Genomic DNA, 12,844 nt, shown 5'->3' with positions numbered 1-12,844 from the left:
ATCTCAATCTTTCTATGAGAAAGTGTAGGAGTCTTATGATCAAGAATCCTTTGGCATATCCTTATTTTCTTTATTCTCATCATTGGGAACTTTCTGTTGAATCTAAAGTAAGTGGCAATGTCTTAAATTTGATCTTTCTATTGTCATCTAATCTTATAATTTCTAATATTTTACCATCAAATATATGCAAATTTAAATCATATGTAGCTCTGTTTGTTGTTACTTTCCTTTGCATCCATGTAGGTTGATTAATCTTAGTTTTGATGAGCATTTTCATAGTATTATAGTATTGAAAGGAAGAGTCAATACCTATTAGTTCTCCCATAGCAGATCCTACTGACTTAAGAAACTCTATTTGAAGCAGCTCTGAGGGCAGAGACTATATGCTAAACCAATTTGGTAACATGATATCTAAAACTTCTTCTCTACAATTCGAGAACCATTCTACAAATTTGATAGCGTAACCTTTGAACAAACACTCAGACACAAAAATAAAGTCTTTTTTAACATATTCATCCATACAGTGCAAATAAAGAATTCTATGTGAAAAGTGAGAGATACTTGCTCTTTGCAATTTTCCTCTAGCCAATTAGAGAGATGGAGTAAATCTTTCTCAAGGCCATTCCAAACAGTGAAAACTCCAACATTTTGATGTTTGAGCCATTTTTCTTTGCTGTCCTCATTGTTTCTAATCATAGAATTAACTTTAGAAACTGATGAATCCAAAGTACTAGGATGCTTATTAGGTTTTGATGAAGCAAGATATTTCTCAACCACAGGTCTTCAATTGGGGGGGGGGGATATATGAACTAGGAGATGCACTTACAGATGGTGGATAAGTAAACCCTAACTTATTGGAATGGAACAAATCTGCAGACTCAGACATACATAACCCTATTTATTTATGGGATAACTCACAATTGTTAGAATGGGCATACTTAGTTAGGTTAAAAACCCTAATCGGGTTGTCCAGACTATCAATAGTAAAAACAATCAATTGAGCTCTAAATAACCCTATCAAACATGAATAAATGTAAGGAGATTTGACCTTGGAGCTCTTAAACTTAGGTGTATTGTCTATATGCCTACTTGATTTCTCCTGTTGCAAGATAATAGCTCCATGGTGACTAGGATGACCCTGGTTTTCCTTCTCCTCAAATTTCTCCAAAATGGAGAATTTATTTGTCATCTTGACCACATATTCTGATCTCACAAAATCTTTAATGGTAGGGAGACACTATGGTCTAGCCTAGACCTTCATATTTTCTATGAGATTGTTGTCTATCAAATGTGAATTAGGGTTTTTAGCCTTGTTTTTGAGATTGATCGACTGGTCTACTTTATTTGTATTTTTGAGAAAGTTTGCCATTTTTATTCTTACAAAAGTGTAAAATATTAGAAAAACATTAGAAAATATGACATATTTTAGATATTTATTTAAGAGAGAATTTTCCATTTAAAATTTGAGGGTGTTATTTTAAAAGATGGATTCAGTTTATATGAAATTCATTTCTTTTTCTTTTGAGAACTCAAAACGCTTATTCAATATGACACTTGAATAGAAACAAAAACTTGAACCCTATTTGTAAACCAAACACACACATTTTTAAAATAAATGATTTACAAAACTAGTTTTGATGTGATGTATGTTTTACCTTGTGTTGGGTTAGAATTTGACTTAGTACATTAACCAGTCAGGATGTTTACTAGAGGCTTGGGGGATTTTTCTCTATGTTGATGTTATGTATATTTTGGTCATGAACTTTTATACCCAAACATTGTGATTTATTCATGCATTTCTATGATGAGTTTTGATTAGTTGCTTGTATAGAACTAAGGTGAATGGTGTGATTTCCTGGTGTAACATTTGAATTTTGATTAGTTATCTTTTGATGCTTTCCAGTTTCTTGTATAGGAATGAGGTGATTATTGTGATTCCTTTGTTGTAACCTTTGTTTTTTTGATCAATTATCTTTTGGTTCTTTCAAGTTTCTTATATAGGTCTAAGGTGAAAATTGTGATTTTATGACTTGTACTTTTCATGGTCTTAGGGTAGCTAATCTATGTGTATGTTGGGAAATGGCTTGAAATAGAGGTTGGATCCCTAAGGAGGTTGCCTGGGTAACCCATTGTAAGTTGTTTTAAAAAGTGATAACATTTCTTTAAATGGGTTTAATGAAGTAATAAGAGTCAATAATTTTCCTCCCTATGCATTGAGTGCTAGTACAGGCTAGGATGGGAGTAGAGAGGATGCTTGGTTATGACCTTGCCTCATTAGTATGCCTTGTCTATAAAAAAGGATATTAATGTTGCATAGAGACACTAGTGGGCAACAGTCTAGAGAGGCTACTAAGGTAACCTTAGAGTTTGCTCATGTAATAAAACTTGCCTAGTTACATAGTAGATTTCCTATGTGTCTTTGTTGCCTATGAGATTAGATGTTATTTGTGTCTTAGTACCTTTGAGATAGGTTGCTATTAGGTTTTCTTTTAATCTAGATATTGGTTATGACTTTTAGGTTTGATATCCATATGGAACTTGAGATTATCTTCTCATTATGATGGGTGTGGTCCATTTAGGTTTAATGAGGTTGGGTGGTAGTATTTCGTATACCATTGAGATCCAAAAACTAGATGTCATTGTTGTATGTACTTGTGTAGTTGTTCCTTCCATCTAGATCTTGTGTGTCTGTTGAATGGTTATATTTTATAGTATTATACTTGATTATCAAAGATCTTTTGAGATGATATATTTATTCATGATGTATATTCTTTGAGCTTTTCATATCCTGTGACTTGTACAGTGGATGATTATGCATTCTGGTTATGCAATGTGGCATCTTATGTGATTGTATATTATTTAATTGGGTTTGTACTTGTGGTTATTCTATGATGTAGATTCATTATGTCTCAAATTTAGTATTAATAAAACATATATATCTATTTGATTCAACATCATGGGACCCTTAAGAGATGTAATCTATTTGTGGATTGTTTATAGTTATGTGAGTTATTTCTTCTGCTATATTATCTCTTGTTGTTATTGTATTAAAAAAATGTTTGGCAAGCTTAGTGAAACTTTAGGCTAATTTCTTTTGGGTTCCCTGATGGGGCATTACATTTTGAGATTTTGTGTTTAGTCAACTCTACAGAATGAACATATTTGATTTTATTGAAAGAAGTATTTTCATTATCAAGATATGATATACTTCATTTTTATATCTAGCATTTACTACATGAAAATATGATTTCTTTTATTTCATTTCTTTTCAAGGTTAATTTGTAAAAGGGGTTTAACAAAGGAAAACCCTTCTATTCAACCTTTTCCCATGTTTTTTATGTGAATGTGCAAATTACAAAGCCACTAGATCAAGATTGTGCAGATAAAATATAGTTAGAGATCCTTATAAAAATTTAATCAAAGTCTCAATTCAAATTTTACCCATTGGTCAATACTTGTTAGAGTAATTAGATATTTTCTAATTAACTCTATTTTACTTAAGCTAAACTTTAGGCATATAATAATTAATTTTTTTATTAGTTATTGTAATGCAACCTAGGTTTTACCTTTTAGGGTTTTGATCTCCTTTATAAGAATTGATCTCTTTGTAATTACTAATTCATTCACTTTTGATTAATATAAATTTCTCTTTTTCCTCATCAAGAATGTCTCATATATGGATCTTGGAATTCCAACCTCCATAGCTTTTTCTTATCTCTTTCTTTGATAGGTGTTTGCATGTAGGTGATTCTTGGGACCCATGGGGTTGATCTTTCACCAACTTCAACATGATATCAGAGCTTCAGATTTTCATACTTGTGTTCTCTTCTTGAGAGGTTTGGCTTTATTTTTTAGAGTTTTTATGTATTGGATTTGGGGGCATCACCTTTTTTTAGTGCATTTTGAGCCCAAATGGACCTCACCATTATATTTGTAGCAACCAAAAACCCATATAAATTTGTCCAATTTAGACACAATTTGAGGCAAAAAATATTACCTCTAGATCTTGACACACTTCTCAATGTAATAATTTTTTTAATTAAAGAAATAAATCACAAAAAATATCAAAACACTTTTTTTGAAAAATTGCATAGCTTTTTAGTAAAAAGCACATAATTTTTTAAAGCCTTTCAAAAAGTTTTTTAAAAGACTTTGTAAAATGATTTTGCATCATTATGTGAAATCGCCAACATTAGTGGTATAGGAACACCTATAGCTACATGTCATGATTTTAGCAATTGTGAACTCAAAATTTGAAATCCATTTAGCCATCATTTATTTGATTTGTTTTGTCCTAAAGCCCTATTGATGGTTTTATTGCCATATATTAGGCATATGGAGGTATGTTCTGACAAATAGTATATTGTCAGAAATCTCTTTTTGAAACTATCATGATGGTGTAGGTTATTTGGGCTTTTAATTTTATTTGATTTCCTATTTATGCAATCAAATTAAAGGGTTCTATTTTGCACTCCATGAGACATATCTTGAGCATCTAAACTTTGATTTGGGAATTCTTTGTATCATTGGAAAGGTCTTTCAGAGTTATTTCTAGTGATGTTAATTGCATTTCATATTCTTTTCTAGGAATATTCTATTCAATATTTTTTATTTTTTCATTTTGGTGGATACCTTGGTTGTTTCAAGTCTGGGGATCAATTTCATTTCTTCAGATGACTCATCATGGGTTGTACTATCTATTATATCATCCTTATGTCTCTTCTAGTCTTTGTAGACATCATTTATGTGCATTCTTACAAATGTACTAAGATAAAGTGCCATATTCCATCACTATTTTTGTTTTACTTATTTTTCCCTTGTTTTTCCTTCTGATTCAAGTAGTGTCATCTAAGTATACTAATACAAATTATTGTATTTTTGGAATTCATCACATCTCATGGAGGGTTGATTTTTTTCCTTTGTTTTTCATCTTCCTTTGTCTAGTAAGTTTCTTTTCCATGATAATAATGTCATGAAATGTCTAAGACTGATCATCTTAGTACACACATATGTATCCTTTTGTGCATCTTGATCATAGTTCCTTGACAAGCAATTCTTTTAGCCCACTTTTCTAGTTTCCTATCACCTCACCCTTGTTCACATTATGTGGGGGGGGGGCGTGGTGTTTATTTTGTTGTTTCTCATGCTTCCTTGGTTCGATGGAGTGAGCTATGTATTCAATTTTTTATTTTGATGTACTAGGCAGATGCAGTATTTGGGTACCTATGCATTTTGGTGAGATGAATCATTTACCATATAGACACTCTTCTTTTCATTCCTACTTTGGTTGTAGCCTTCCATGTTTGAATTATCACCGCCTTAGGCTTTGATGTTTATGCTATTTGCATCTTCAAGTTCAATTTTTTTCCTTTTTTTCCTCCTAATTTGAGTAGTGTCTTCTGAGAGCACTTATGCAGATTATAGTCTTCTCTACCTAGTCAGGTTCTATTTCAGTGGAGGTTTTTCAGATCAATAATTAATTTTTACAAAGCTTTGCAATCTCTACATGCTTCAGTGATGTTCTTCATGATCATCTTTTGTTCCTATCTTTTGGGATGTTTTATAGTTTGGAGGCCTCTTCAGTCCTTCACTAGTTCTTTCAACATTATTTCCATATCTTTTTGGAGTAGGATTTTTCCCATGTGGTTTTCTCTATTTATCCTCATTTTAGATATTTGCTTGTGCTTGGGTACTTCTTCTAGCTTTGTTGTTATGGTCCAAATCTAATTTCATTGGTATTTTCTATGTTTTTAGCTAATCCCTAAGCTTATATTAAGCGGGTGTTAGAGTAATTAGATATTTTCTAATTAACTCTATTTTACTTAAGATAAAATTTAGGAATATAATAATTAATTCATTTATTAATTATTTTAATACAACCTAGGTTCTACCTTTTAGGGTTTTGATATCCTTTATAAGGATTGATCTCTTTGTAATTACTAATTCATTCACTTTTGATTAATATCAATTTCTCTTTTTACTCATCAAGAATGTCACATCTATGGATTTGGGAATTCCATCCTCCATAGCTTTTGCTCTTTTGGTTTTGTGATAGGTATTTTCTCGTAGGTGATTCTTGGGAGCTATAGGGTTGATCTTTCACCAACTTCAACAATACCTTTCTTTGTTTTTTGCATCTACAACTATTTACTCAATATCAGATTTTTCTATCTACAATTTCATATTTTATACAAATACTAAATTAAGTACCTTACTCACATTACTTTAGCATCTTAACTTCATAAAAAATATTCCATTTATAAAAGGAAAGTTGTCCCCATTTAGCGGTTGAGCTTTCTCTTGAGCCTATTGGGGACATCTTCCTTTTGGTCATATAATCATTGAAAAGAGAGTTGATTCATCCAAATATTTACATACCCTTCTCCTTTATCTCTATACATTTTCATGAACTGGACTTATAACATTTCCATTTTTATTTTTGTGTTAGATCCTATTTTGAGCTTACTAAAATTTCATCAACCATGGAGCTTTCTAAGTTAGATCGTGTGTGATAACCTTTGCTGTTCCATTTATACTTCTCTCATCAATCCTATGAAGTAAATAATAATTTTTTATTTTATAATATTTGTTGTAGGTATAGGATTAATCACTAAGGGGGAAGCGGGTGGTGAATCAGTAATCACCAAATTGACAATTTTGTTCTTATAACTTCTAGATAGTCTACCGATAAGATCCAGTTGTACCTATAACATTGTTATTAGTTAGTGAACATTAAACCAAAGTAAATAGTGTAATCATCCAAACAATACTAACACCAATATTATTCTTGTGGAAACTCAATTTGGGTGAAAATCATGGTGTGAGGTTGGTGTTCACAAAATAATGTACTCTTCTGGAATACACTTTGTTAGGATCTTGCTTGGTTACGACTTACACAACATTGTTAAGTGTACCTCATTATAGGATACACCTCTAGATCTATGATGATATTTACTCTACTAGGAGTAACCTTGTTAAAGGATTTCAACACTCTAATCTAAGAATTCCACCTTGTTAGAGGTTTTCCAAAAAACTAATTAAGGTAACCCTTCTAATAGAATTAAACAACTAACATGATAAGAAAGTAACAAAAATAAAAGTGATATATGATTTACACTGCCTTGCTATCTCAAATCCAATCATGGTCTTCAATGTACATTAACATACCATTCACTATTTTTCTTGTCTTGTAATAGACCTTTTCCTTTCCTTTCTTTAATAGATTTGTTTCACTTGTAGTTGATATTGTTCTCTTCTCTTCCTTATCTTTTCCTTATGCTTTTGTACTTCACGGGCTCTAAACCTAGATCTAATAATCACAAAGACATCTTTCCATTCATATCAAGACTTCTCAAAAAATATTTTGACCTAATATTTGACTTTATTTTCTCACTTCCTCGATAAGCCTTATGTTCTGATAATCTGGTAAGATAATCCACCACTTAAAATTCCTTCCATTGATTATTCTAGTTATTTCTTGGTAAGGTGCCTTTTTTATTCTCTTCTTAGTTTCTTAGTGCTCCAAACAATAGACTTGCTAAAGATATTGTAATAATAGGAAATAATATGCCAACCTTTAAACATCAATGATAAATAGTATAACTGATGAACAATACAATACATGGTTTTTCTTTTTGCATCAAAAACTTATAAAATAGTTATGCCAACAATCTCCCCCTTTGGCATTAATGGAAAATCAAGAATAAACAATATAATCCTATGCCACAAAACTAATCTCCCCATACAATATGATCTTTCTTTTTGGATTATTTTCTTCATCTTATCATCTATGTCTCTTCATCACTTATACGCATATATTTTCCCTTGACTACCAAATTTATTCTCCTTTGATAACAATACAAAAGACACCACACATTTTACTAAGCTTACTTATCGCTTTGATTATGGTATTCATGTAATATCTCTTTTAGACTACTCCACCCATGAGAAGCCCATGTCTTCATTAGTCTATATAGAAAATATTATCTTAGGCTCTTCATGAACTAATGCACACTACATATTAGTTGATTCTCAATAGGGGTAGAATCCCTAGCTTGAGTACTCAAAGCTATCTCTTGGAAATAGATTTGTAAATATATCACTAAATTATTGCTTATTTGGAATATATTCTAGTCTAACTTCTTTATTCTGCACTTTCTCTCTTAGAAATGATACTTTATTGTTGTGTTTGGTTTTTGAGTGCATTAATAGATTCTTAGACATGTTGATAGAATTAGTGTTGTCACAATGTATACCAACTAGTTCTTCAATAGTTTCCTATATTTCTTCAAGAATTTATTTCATCTACGCAACTTGTTGACAATTGATTTCAACTACCACATACTTATTTTATGTTTTTGACTATGAGATACAATTATGCTTTTCTCTCATCCATGAAACTAATATTTCTCCCACTAGTACAAATACAATAATATGTGACTAAAAAAACCACTAAAAATTGTATATATGTGACTAAACTTAGTCACATGACTAATAGTAGTTAATATCCAGTCATTTATAACACTACTAAATTTACTACTAAATAATTTTAGTCACTTATTTGATCACTAATTTTAATCATTGATTTAGTCACATATTTAGTAGTATATTAAATTACTTATTTAGTGGTATATTTAGTAGTATATTAAATAACATATTTAGTAGTATATTTGATCATATATTTAATAGTATATTTAATCACATATTTAGTAGTATATTTAGTAGCATATTTAATAGTAGATTTGGTCATATTATGACATGATGGAATCAAACCACCATCCTCTTGCTTGTGACGCAGGTGCTCTTCCATTGAGCTAGCACCCTTTAAACAATAATCATGCATAATGTGTGAACATAAAACTATAAGATACATTGAAAAAACCATAAATTTCCCTAAGTAACAGGAAGAAAAAGATCACTAATTTTAACACCCCAACATTTTCATAGTTCCATTCCAATGTGTCATGATGACTTTTTTGAATGAATTTGGTTAACCTACAAAACTACCTATAAGATCAGCTAATGATTCTTGAAACTGGTATATCGAAGTATAGAAGTTATCATTTACATGGGCTAAAGGAACATTGAAAATTATGAGGATGGCTTAAAGGAATGGTTGAGTTTTATATACAATATAAGTTCTTGCCTTGCTATAGACAAGTGCTTCTTCAAATAATAGTTTAACATCAAATTAGTGCACCCATTTCTGAATAAATATAGTGACAAAAATAATTATTAAGGGATAATAATAGTAAAATCATTTTAGTGATGGATGCTAGAAACTTCTAGGGAGGAATACTGGTGGAAGAGAATAATTGATGATAAGTCAAATTACATGCACAAGCAAGTGATGCTTGAATCCTACGATCAATGATCGAAAGACAACCAATATTTTTGTAGAATACCAGTGGCATCTTCCTCGTTATGTTGATTAGGCAATATGTTGATCAATATATAAAATGACAACTATCCATGTTGATCAATTACATGATTTTATTTTCCATTCTGTGAGAAAAAACCAAGCAAGATGCATGCCACCTGAAGCTACAGCTGCCATGTTTTCACAGCATTTATAAATCATCTTTGAAGCATCAATTTATTTTGTTGCAATACACAGCTGAAAAAATGAAAGCCTAAGGTGGTAACATCATCTTGATAAATTGATCCTAACTTGGAAGCAAGGTATTCATTTAGAAAATAGAACATATATCTTTACTTGCAACACATAGCCAACCATTTTTAAAAAAGTTACGATTGTCACAACCTTCCCTTCTTTCTCAATCTGTTAAAATTTGATAATTGGATAAGCCATTGATGTCAAAAAAATTGAACTTGTATAAGAGATTAAACAAAACATATGTACCTTTTCTTTCCCAATTGGAAGATAGAAGCTAGAATCAAGAGCTTCTATTGAGACTGGAAAAGACTCACCATACCTGTCATGATACAACATACTATAAATGATTCCATCTTTGACCCTTTTCAAAATATCATACCATCAAGAAAAGTCAACACAAGATTATATACAAAAACTAAAAGCATTCTTGTTATGCTTACTGTCACCTATAATGAGCTTCATAAGTATGTTCCATTTGTACAAATTTCATTTTTTTTAAGGTATTATCTCTTGTGCTACAATTCAAGTCATACACATGTGAAAGTGACTGAGAGAAAAAGTATAAAAAAGGAACACAAAAGGAAGAAGTATAACACCAACTGATTTTATTGGTGAAAGATAAATCAATACATTGAGATGCATAAGTGTTCACAAAGGATATAGGTAAATGCATTTGTGGAACTTAAGTCCTTTCATTTTCTTTCCAATAAGAAGTACATTTAAGTAAACATTAACATACTTTTGCAATCCAAGTTAAATCTTAATTGCATTTACAAATGAAAAGTATAGTATGACCACAAGCAACTTGTGGATGTGTACCAAAAAAGCTCCATATATGAAAGTATGGGTATATTAGTCAATAGGAAAGATAAGGTTAGGATCTCTTATTGCCTTGTGGAAATAATCTTTTGTCGAGCTTATATTTGGATCAGCCACATTGCGGAAGTTATCATTACATTATTAGCACACCTGCAAGATGGTACAAAATGGTGTTAGTTCAAGAAGAACTGAGCAGCCACACATACTTTCATATATGTTCTACAAGAGCATGAGATTTACTAATGAAAATCAAGTAACCAAAAATTTATGTCATGAAGAATGCAGCATGGTCATCATTCAGAGAGAAACTAAATGAGAAAACATCATCAAAGAACCACTTTTATCTAACAAATTTTTTTATATGTGCAACTATAGAATAATATCAATGTCCTAAGGTGCTATCTTCATTTAACCCTCATAGCAGCCTTTAACGAACAAGAGATAAGTATATAAACATGGAAAATGTTCACTCAAAAATATAAGAAGCTATAGATCTGCCAGTAATGTCAAAATATATTCTAAGATACAATTTTCAAGGCTACAACAGTGATGTAAGGAGGCTTAACACAATATTGAAAGCTATAAAATACAGTGGTGAAGTTTTGAATAGAGGTCGTGTTATTGAGCACTTGGAAAAAAACAACAGCTCACAAAGTACAAGCATTCACTTGGTGGAGACCATATTTATATGTCATTCAAAATGACAGAGTGTTAATGAGGCTATAAGAAGTCAATTCCACAAAAGAAAAAGGAAATACAGTGGTCAAATCACTCAAGTAACAATAATATATAACCGACAAGTATTGAGGCAGAAGAATCCTCATGCCATAAAAGCAATGGTACATTATAAGGAGCACAGAGCCTATTTTTCAAACTGTTGCACTTGTCCATGGATTTGATTTAATGCAAAGTGTGTGAAGCTAAATAAGAAAAGTAAGCAAATTCCATTCCAAAAGAAAATTACAAATACATAACTCATCCCAGTTATATAATGTTATTGTGATGTATTAAGGAGTTTATTAAAATGAATATATCAAGCACATGCTGCAAATAGGGTAGATCAAACAAATAACAACATCGAGATCACAGAATATTCAAATATATACAACATGTTCAAAAAACCAAAACAATCCTTTTGTGTCCCATTTTCTAGGAAAAAGAGGTTGAATCTCGTTAAACAAATTCTGGGTTCTCTCCGGGACAGGGTGAATTAAGTCCACGTGGGAAAAATCTTCAAATGATCAATGAGGAAAAATGTTATAATAGTTTTAATGAGAGGCATTTTTTTATTTATTGTGAGGCCCCTTCTCGCACATACTTATTAACTATGAATTTATTTGTCAAATCTGTTGTAGGAGATTTGAACTGATATGAAGTAATGGTTTATATTATGAATGTCCTAATGAAATTGAGAGCAATTGATACATCCATGTTTAATGCTCCATGATTCGAGAACTACTACATTATCTCGACTATTTAAATATTAAAATTTCACTAACAATGATTATTCTAGTATTTTAATCTAAATGAATGGATAAGCTATGTTATGTTAATTTTATAATTTTTTATGATTAAATGTGAGTAGAAATGAATTAAATAGTTAACTTATTTGAAAGATGGATGTGTTAATTTATGTAATTTCTCTGATACATTATATACATATATGCATGTGACTTTCTTGTGCTACTGATGTGTGCAATGAGTGTGCAGGATATTTTAGCCGAGAAACCCGATGGAGGAATGGAACTGATCCCTATGTGCTATTTGTGGAAACCTTGTTGTTCGTAACTTAATTTTATTGTGAGATGTATTAATGTATCATTCTGTAATCAGTAAATGTTAATGCTTCGTAATAATGTTTTTATAGTGTCGCTTGACACTTATGAATTGTGTATGCATTCCAACTTGATAGTTAGAGGGACTGAGTAACCTAAAGATCTAAGTTGAATTTGGTTAGTTAATTTATTTTTTAATTAGTTGTTTTGAGATTAATTACCCCTAATTAGGATTAGTGAGTTATCTACATTTTGAAGGTTGTTAGTAAATCCTAAAATATTCCTAGCTTTTTGTTAGGTCTCTAATTATCCTAAAGGCCTAAAAACATGAAATTTAAGTACCCAAGGGGTGTGGGTATGGGTTGGGGACATTTTTCACCCCCTTAGCCCATTTTGTTGACTTTTATGGTTTCCCAAATATCCCATTTTTCCTTTGTTGCGAAAATTGAAATTCCATCATGAGTTTGACAACATAAACTCTACCCTAAAGTTTTCTTTAGTGGGGAGGTTGAGTTAGAAGTTTCTAGAAACCTGAGTCAAGTGGGGGAGTTATTGCCCTTTTTGGTGGTTGAGTTTGGATATTATTTAGAGGGCCTTTTTGGAGTAGTTTTGGGGTTGTTACCCAATCTCTAGT

Source organism: Cupressus sempervirens, chromosome 5 (assembly GCF_028749045.1).
Source record: "Cupressus sempervirens isolate cs-2001-9-10 chromosome 5, ASM2874904v1, whole genome shotgun sequence".
In the NCBI taxonomy this organism is placed as follows: domain Eukaryota; kingdom Viridiplantae; phylum Streptophyta; class Pinopsida; order Cupressales; family Cupressaceae; genus Cupressus; species Cupressus sempervirens.
Note: the sequence above shows the minus strand (reverse complement) of the source record.